This window comes from Mizuhopecten yessoensis, unplaced genomic scaffold (genome assembly GCF_002113885.1).
Source record: "Mizuhopecten yessoensis strain PY_sf001 unplaced genomic scaffold, ASM211388v2 scaffold716347, whole genome shotgun sequence".
Classification (NCBI taxonomy): Eukaryota; Metazoa; Mollusca; class Bivalvia; order Pectinida; family Pectinidae; genus Mizuhopecten; species Mizuhopecten yessoensis.
In genome coordinates, this window is record NW_018480071.1 from 1,074,219 (window position 1) to 1,084,404 (window position 10,186).

Here is a 10,186-nt window from a genome sequence, read left to right on the forward strand (position 1 = left end):
AGTACCGTTATAGATGATTCGTCCGATGTGTTCACCTGTCTTATAGGCATGCCATCGGAATGCCGGGGCAATGTTCTTCTAACGTGAGTTTAACTCTCCTCAATAAAATAAGATATAGGCTCAAGTATTCCAATAGGAAAATACTAATAATCATAACTTTTCCTGCAAATTAGCATTTCATGTATTTATTTTTCGATGTTGATTTCTTGTTAGGAAGTGTTCATTTACCAAATGAAAAAGAGTGATGACCTGTTTGCAAATATATACAAATTAGGTCATAGAAAATGACTAGCTTCGGATATCCTACATAATTAGAAATGTTCTTTATGTCATCGAATAGAGGGACCGTTAAGACACCGCATCTGATCGGTTAACTGATTGATTGAAATTCTCAGGAGCATATCCTTCAATTCTGATGTATTTCTTATGATTTTTTGTTACATCTACCCTTATTTTACAGTTTGAATCTGGTAAAATTGTAATATTCTGAAAAATAAACATAGTAAATCTAAATATTAGAAATCAACATATATCAAACGATAAACAATTTGATGACAACTATACCATAAAGTATTCCTATTCAAGATGTAAACTTTAATTCACGGAGATGAGTAGTACATGTACACATTTTTTTTTCGATTAAAAAAGAATTGGTGTATGTATGTGGAAAACCCCCCATTTCAATACGATGTTACTGTAACAATTGAATTTTCAAATTGATAAAGTACTATTTTGTTAAGATCTATTTGAAAAAGGTGTGTATTCTTCGGCAGAGGTAACCCCTGAGTTCCATTATTTCTCCAATACATTTCTTCGGGTTTTTATATGACACGATTATAAATATGTTTGCTAATCTTACCGATGAAAAAAAGTAAATGAAAATGAGGAGAACTCATTTGAGTGAATAAAATGTTTTATTTCCCAAGATATACACAACTTGTCGGAAAATGGAAGGATACCTACTGTTATGTTTATCTAAACATGTACATAGTCTTCACAAGTACATATTGATAATATAAGCACGAATAAAATATGTTACAATGTGATGAATTTTAAGCATACGACACATATTTAATGACACCTGCTGATAGTTAATACATTTTAGTCAGCCTCAGAAACAAAATAAATGCGCAGATATACCAAGTAGACGTCATTAAGCGCCCTCCAGCGGCAGTGTTGTATGCATTGCAGATATCACCTTCACAACAATAGGTACAGTAATTAGAGACAGTGTCGCAGAAGACGTCTTCGTTCAAACTCATTTTGTTGTAGCACCTGTTTCTGTCCATGCAACCCTGTAATTAAAACATGGTCCAACAGTATTAGTGGTATCGTCAAAATGACCCGCTATTTAGCTAATTATATTTTGAACGTTACTGCATGGATACTATGGACTTCATCGTGACACGCTGAGACTTATAAGACTATTGTTTATGATATATACTAATCATCGAAAAATACCAAAACAAAGGCAAGTACTGCAATGTGGTAGTTGATGTTCAAGACTGTCAAATCATTATTATAAAATGACTTAAGGAAACGCACTGTGTCGCTTTTTATATGACAAATGATAATAATGGGGAAAATATTTATTGCGTTTCATAGAGGTTTGACATTTTTACAGAAGTGTAAATGATGGATATGCGATCATGTTAAGTTGTATATGTCTTATACACATTAATTATTACTTTATAATATCTTTTGCCCTCCAGAACCCGTCTCTGAACTTCAGTGTAACACACCTCCCCTTCTGCACATGTCAGGGTAGGTAGCTGCAGACAGTCGAATTGTCGGATTCCATACTCACACGAGTAACACTCGGTAGCTCGTCCTCCTGGTAAATGACAAACAGCAATTATTGAATGAGAAGTAAAGAAATCAGTAATCTATTTTATCATTCACGACGGGAAAGTACGCACGTGTCAGATCACGTGAGTTTATCGACAGACATTGGACATATTTTGATTGTTTTGTATTAGTATGAATCTCAATTCATGCAAGAGCTACAAGTATCAAAGTATAATAAGATACTGAAACGTTCCTTTTGTTTAAATCAAAATAAACTGATGTTGTTTTGTTTTCAATTAATATCAAGATCTAATTTACAAAACCGACGATATCATCAATGTGTTTTTAATGTGCTAATTGTTGCCAAATCTCATTTTCTATGCTATGTTGCTCTTGTATGTGCAATGTTTGAAGACACTGTTAGTGATTATCGCATTTGAGTTAATGAGTTAAAAACAATACGACTAGTTATTCAACAGTAGTCAGCTATCAATTTATGAGATTCTGGATCAGTATCTGTACCTGCCATTTATGTTATTTCTTGTAATATTATGAATTTGCTGTAATTTCTTTTTTGTTAAATATCAATTGATAAACTTATTATTATACTTTAGTAATAAATATTCACTATATGAAGTTCTAGGACAATACGTCTATAAACACTTGAATATAATTCGTTGCTAATTGGAAACTCCTGGGTATCTGTCCTCTCGCGACGGCGCATAGGCCATACCTACATCACACATGACTACATTTTGCGTAATGAAGGCAAGCCTTATTGTCATGCAAGCGATCAACCATTTAAAGTCAAACACTCTTTGATTGAATGCGCTGATTTCAAACAAATACGTGACAGAGTTTATGATGTACCGTCTATGAAAAGATTATTCGATACAGTTTCTGTGCAATGGATATATGACTATTTACATTCTTGATTTTTACAATAAAATATGATATATTGTGCAGCCAATTTGGTCGATATTGATGTACTTCTTTAATCCTTTACATATTTGAAGCTATTAAGTTAAGTTTTGGTTTGATGTGTTTATTTTCGTGAATGCCTCTTTTTACAGTATTGCTGGCCCTTAATTACTCACATTGTCGATGGCCCGTTAAAAAATACAAAAACAAAACATAAATATCTCTTTCTCCGTAACTAAAACCTTTTATTCACGTTTTGTTGGAATACTTTTTTGACTAATTCCATTGGCTGTGATACACAGTGGTGCACTAATAAGTGTATTACATATGTTACATATTACATATTACATATGTTGTTGCATATAACTGAAAACGTTGGTGTTGACACATTTCTTGACGAGAAATAAGGCAACATGTTGGAATTCAAGACAATAATATCACCAATGTTGAAATTGTTGTTACAGAAAATATTTGCTGAGTTAAAAATAAAAGAAAGATATAGAATAGATGAAATGGAAACACTTACATGTATGAGCTTTACTGATACTCCCATCAAAGTAAGAATGAGGAAATCAAACAGATTTGATTTTGATAAAGATAAACATAATAATCAAATTATAAAACTTGGCCACAGCACGTTTGTCACCATTACTTTCTGAAAAGGGTCCAGCGTCAGAAACCTGCTTTTACCCATATAGCAATGTCAACGAACCCAATCATTGACGAGATAATACTATAGTTTTACTTCGGTGTCGTGTGTAATAAACGTTAACCTTAGTGCTATAGTTATATTAACGACGTACAATGTCGGCAGTAGTTTGCTTTTAAACAGGTTCGTCAAAGTGATGAGTCGAAAATAAAAAATAGATATCTCAATTATCTGATCAATAGTGCATGATCTCTGTAATTAGTCCATAGAGTTATATTAAGATTAATATTTTATGAGTGGCTGGTACGATAATTACCACTGGGAACATACGATCCTTTTAATGTGGATATCATTAATCTCGAAATATATAGGAGAACTTTATTTATTTAGACAAGTTGATGTTTTATGAAAGATATAAATCATGTTATTATTATGTTTATTTCTCACATAGAAAAATATATGTTCAGTAATTTGAATGTCCATCAGATACTGGAGTAAAGCACATATGAAATGACTTTCCATGGGGAAAATATAATGTCGATATACAAGTATGTTAAAAACGTAATAGGTCAATGCACATATATATAAAGTCTGAAGATATCTAAATACGTTCAAATATACTTGAATCACCTCAGTATAGAACAGTTAAATACAAAGACCATTAACATGCAGTACACGTTGATTAAGAGAAACGCTCATAAGTATTTGTTTTCTAATATACAGTCCGGTTTGTATATGCGATACAGCTAGTTATAAATGTTGCCTTGATCTTCATCCGCCTGACAAGTATCGAACTGCCCGGCACGCTAAATCCGTTCTACATTCGGTATTGCTGATTCTTTAACACTCCTGGTCTATTCATATTAAAAATATTACGTTTGACTTTAATTTGCTTTGTATGAAAAAGGATAAACATTACACATATAATAATTATTGCACCTTTGAAATTTGGTAAAAGATACCTCTAGATCTCATCAGTGATACTAGGGGCCAAAAAAAGTTGAAGAATCAGAGAGGCAAATGTGTATTTTCGAGCCTATACTATCAACATTTTATCGGAGAATCTTTGTGAGGGGTTTAACATCACAACAACTAGGGTCATATGAATGTTTACAGCGTCCTAACGTACCTGGCATGTTACCCAATACCCTTACCTGTCCAATCAGTAATCGTTGTTCAAGTGTGTAATCTACTGCATCACAAGACCATCTCAAAAACATATATTTTAATCTTTTGGATTTGTTGGTGGCATTTGATACAAATCACATTTACACTGAAATTAAATTTATTGTTGCCTTCCAGTATGTTTTCTCTGGTGAGTGTTGCAATAAATGTTATTGTTACACTATATATTAATCAGAAATGAATATCTTCTTCAATGCTTTAAGTGTCAAAGAACGTTACGGATAACACGAATGCCGTTTTATATTAGTTTAAAGTAAAGTGCCCAGTAAACAATTTAACCGAATATTGCATATTTGTTTGAACTTATAGCGTTCATTATACTGTGATATATACCCAACCTTTATGTATCATTGCTAGTATATATGTAATAGTGTTCGTATTCAAGCAATCGCAGGAAAGATGTTCGATGAGTAATGCACCCTTTCTAAAATAAAAAACCTAACAACAGAGCTTACCTTTGGTGAGAAAGGAAATGACGAGTATTGTGTACAATGTTACATTGTACATTGTCCCTTTCATGGATCAAATTTCAAGCCATCATGTCACTAACAATACGCGGCCGTATCGCGTCGTACGCCGGCTGGTGATGTGTCCTTGTTGTTGTTCACATATACACCGCTATATCATCCAGGTAAATGCTATTTGTGTAGTGCTGTCGATACATACAAGGATATCCGCTATCCGTCCATGTAATAACAGCTATCAGAGGTCATGTATAAAACATTAAACAGTGAAATTGCCTCATTGAAAATTCAGAGCGTTGTGGTCGGACCTATTAAGGACTTGAATATCTTATCAAAACCTGCAATATGTCAATTCATGCCATCTTATTTATATACAACTTCGATGTTTAAGTGAAGTGAAAGTGTCTCGGAGTAAATATCAATTCGATAACATCAATAGTTAAATATTGTACATATATATTAATGTATCTATTCGAGCACTTTCTGATACACTTAAAAGTACCAATATAGGTATCAATATAACGATACCGACGTTTCCATAGAATGAAACATAAGTGTGAAGCGGTATATTACTTTCAAACAATCTTTTAATGATTTTCCCCCCTTTTTATACCCCCGCAACGAAGCTAGGGTGGGTATTTTGGAATCAATCTGTCTGTCTGTCTGTCGTCCGCAGTAACGGTGAATGATCAGTATCTTATGTAATTGTGCACCGGCATTTTAATTTGGGATTAGGACCCTTTTTGATGGAGTTATGCCCCTTTGGAAGCTTTGTGCGAAATACTTGTTACTGGTGAGAGACTATTCGCTTCGCCTTAGTAAGCCTTAAGCTTAAAGTTCTGGTTTGTATAGGAGCGGGGGTATGAGTTAGACTTTAGCTTACAGTTCTAGATATTTTTACACCATCGTTAACAAATGAAACACTAGAAACCAATCCAGGATTTTGCGAGTACTTTAAAATTAAACTCGAATCATCTCTTTTCTGATTTTTTTTCCGAAACTGACATCTGATTTATCGATAGAAGACTCTGATTTCCTTGGATATTTAACTTAACATTGACACTTTACAAGTTTGTATGACTTCGCTTTGCACTGAATTGTAATCAAAATCCAGCCCGTCAGTCAGACTAGTTTGATAAACGTGTATGTCGAGTCAGTGTGATTGAAATGCAAAACGTTACATGTAATGTATGTCAGAATTAAACAAGAATGCGGAAAACAAAAGCAACGTTAACATATTTTATTTAAGAAAAGAAATCATAGCAATAACAAAACACGTATAAATATATATATGTATATACATTTGTATAAATATAATATGAACAAACGACCAAAGACGATATTACATGTTTAATATATACAGATACGGTTTTAATATTTAAAACGTTTCAGTCCACGACTTGTGAAATGAACATTGCTTTTAAATGCACTTTCTGTTACTGTATAAGATGTAGGTAAGACCACATTCCATTCTTTAGTGTAAATCAAATGGTTTGTTAGAACTGCTCACCGTGAATCCTGTGATGTATTTCGTGCCAGAGTTACATGATGGGTGACACGAATGTCGTTTTATGTTAGTTTTAAAGTCAAGTATCTAGAATACATTTAAACGGATATTGCATGTTTGAACTCATTTCGTTCTTGATGCAATATATGGAAACCCGTTATAAATCATTGTCAGTTTATAAGTTATATGTTTTATCTTCAAACAGATATCGAAGTGACCATGCATATTTTGCATAATTAATCGCTTTGATATTAAAAAGCATAAATACGAAATAAACTGTGTCATATTTATGCATAGAAATATAAAGATTATGTGATATTAAGAATATCGGTAGAGTTAACAAGTCACCACTTCCATCAGTCGTTCCCTGTGGCGAGGCTATGTTAATGTATAACTGATATGGAAGATCCTAGGCCCTATATAACTCTGAAAGTACACGACATACTTCAATTTCTCGTTACAGCCCCGGGACGTTCATATCGACAAGACAGCCATTTACAACACAGGGAGACAGCGTTATTGATGTAATGGTTTAAATTCCCTTTACAAATCTACTGAGGTATTAGAGAATTTACTAAGCACATTTTTATCTTTAACCAGCAATGCTTTATATCTACATGCATTAGACTAAGAGAGTCATGATCTTCAATCTTGATAAATATATATATGAAGACATTAGATTTTAATCTATCATTCAATTTTGTATCCAGGTGAATGAATGAGTACACATGAATGCAAATATTTTGTACATGTTACGTGGTAGATTCGTGTCGTTACTCTAGCGCCTGCTTTAAGTATAAGTTACAATTCCAGGCTTCTCAAACAAAGATGTTTCAATCTTCACCTAAGGCATTTTACAGACCTATATGTGTCGACGCGATATGGTTTTTATATATAATCGATTGCACTGAATGCTATGTTAGTATGTCTTATTTTGTCACTATCACAAGACAATATGCCGTATGCGGAGCTGGAAACACTTAAATTTGGGGTCACCCCATATCCGGGTACTCCAGTTTCCACTTTCGCTGTCATAAGACCCCTGCGTGATTCCATCATATCTCAAAAATGAGTAGTATAGGTTGTATAAGTGTTGTAAATATTTTAAAATATTTTCATATTTTTAATACATATTATTGGATACTTTTTTATTGAACAATTGCTGTTGTCTTGGAATATATAGTGGTAAAATAAAATATCAATCGGTTTTCATGAGAATATATTGAAAGCAAGAAAAACAGAAATTTGAAATTAAATATACCCAAATGGTAGAATATACAAACTTTTCATTCGATTTTAATCGCCCACAACCGATGTAGATTTCTTCACTAATGACTTATTGCATAAACCTGCTAGGAGCTGGTAAACAGTTTTGGTTACCCACTAATCCTAAGCGTGATTTCATTGGTCAATCTTTGATTATGACGTCTCGTTACAATGCTTTTCGACGTTATTTTCCATTGTGACGTCTTGTTCCAAAGCAACTTTTAAACCATCGGAATCACACACAATGTATTTTTCAAGGGAAAACTGTTTTTCAGATAAAATACGAGCGTTTTTGGGAGAAACAGGTCACCAAATTCACAATGATTAGTTTATCTTTAGTTGGCACGGTAGTCTAGAGGTAGGACGATGGGCTCATGACCGAAGGGTTGCAAATTTAAGTCACGGCACGGCACTGTGTTGTATCTTTGAGCAAGATACTTCACTCTACTTGTTCAAGTCTACTCAGCTGTAACTGAGTACGTGGTTGGGCAATGCTTGAACTGTTGCATGCTAGTTGTGAGCGCCGAAATGTCAGCACCGGCTGAATGCTCCCCCAGGGAGTTTGAACAGGCCCTATATGGTAATTTGTGAACCACTTTGAGACGACCTACGAAATAAGTTGTGATAAAGCGGGATATAAGACCCTCGACGCGGGATATAAGACCCTCGACTTATTATTCATGGGCGGATTGGTCGAAGGGTTCACACGCCGGTCCCCGAAGTTGTCGTACGCATGGAAAATTCAAAGGCAGTGTTTTTCTCCTGCCCACACAACTTTAACAACCCAGTTCGAGTATAAAATGGTCTGGGCTGGATGATGTGGTATCTGTGCTGTAGTGATTGGTTTTGTTTGTTTTAATTTGGTTTAACGTTCTATGAACAGCTAAGGTCATTTAAGGACGTGCCTCCATGTGTGTAGTGTTGCGTACTTGCGTGTGTGTATGCACGAGACAGGCTATGCTGTTGTGTTTGCCTCCTTGTGATAGCACTGATCTAATGCCAACTTGATAGTGATATCTCACCGAAATACCATACCTAAGGCACCCAACAAAGCATTCCGCCCGGTCACATTATACTGCGAACGGGTGAACCAATTGTTCCCATTTCCCTAAATGCTGAACGTTAAGCAGGGAATAACAAGTACCATTTTTTAAGGACTTCGGTATGTCCCGGTCTATGGACAGAACCCATTGCTTTCCTCACCCAGGCGAACGCTCAACATTAAGGCCGAAAGTGAGGTGTTGCCAATCAAGGCGCTAGGAAATAAAAGGTAGTTAGACGTAGAATGAAAGATAAAGATCCCAAATATTGCAATGGGTGCAGCAGATTTATTGTGGTCGCTTTTGTGTCACCAAATAGAGGACACCAAAGCATATCCTCAATTTTGCCGGGAGGTTCCCACACTAGTTCCTACGATACATGCAGTGGGTATTAGCAGGTGTATTCTTTTCCCGATCCCCTACTGTGATGTAGTGAGGTGGAACTATAAATGATACCATTCGAAGCAAGGTCCCACTGCAAATAGAACACAATACATCTCCAGCACACCGGAATTTATTAGCCAGGTGGCATAGGACTAGTAGCTAGCGCCTGATAAGGCAGCTCCTGTGAATTCCTCAAAAAAATGTATATCCTAATTGTATATCTATGTACTGTAAAGCGCTTTAGAGTGACTTATGTTAGCTAGATCAAATGTTGTATATTTTATTATTATTATTTTATTAGCTCTGACAAGTCTTAAGATATGAGGGCATACTTGTAATAATACCAGATGCCTGTAACATTAGCAGGACATCTCTAAAACCACGATCAACGACTAAATTGTCTTCTTGTTCCAACCATGTGAGCTTGTCCATGATGTTGTTTTGTAATACTTGCATCATATTTTGGCTTCCAGAGAATGGTCCTACTGGCAACCGTCTGAAGCTTATGATCTGCACTTTTTTGTAATATAAATATATGTACCATTTATTAAGGCAGTCACTTTGTCTCAAAAGAATGTTTCTCAGAATAAAGTTTTTGTAAAATGATGTCCCCTACTCAAATGTTAACGACCAAGGAACACTGAAACTTAAGATTGATTTAATGCTTGTACTACAAATGAAAGGTTTTTGAAATACCAGGCAGAGAAATGACAAAAAGAGCGGAGCACTTAATTACAAGACATATCTGTTTTCTTCATAACCCAAAAAAGTAAAAGAACATTTTGTGTAGTTTTGGTCTATACTAAAGAGGAAAGGAAAGTGACAAAGTATGAATGGATTTACAGAAACGGTTCTTTGAGCAATCTCTCTTAGCTTTGCAGGCAGGGTCCGGGATGCATGACTTAGTTTATCCGTATATTGCATTTAGATGATTGAATATAGTGCTTACTTCAAAAGATGCGTTTTTTTCAGTACCGCATTG

At 34.9% G+C, this 10,186-nt stretch overlaps 1 long non-coding RNA gene across 1 annotated transcript; it reads right to left on the reverse strand.

The window, feature by feature from the left end:
• Positions 1-906: 906 nt before the first annotated feature.
• Positions 907-5,184, reverse strand: LOC110443486. Its single transcript, XR_002462119.1, has 3 exons — positions 4,999-5,184; positions 1,689-1,834; positions 907-1,295 (listed from the first exon to the last, which is right to left on the reverse strand). It is a non-coding gene; the product is annotated as an uncharacterized LOC110443486 (long non-coding RNA).
• Between the last annotated feature and the right edge of the window lie 5,002 nt (positions 5,185-10,186).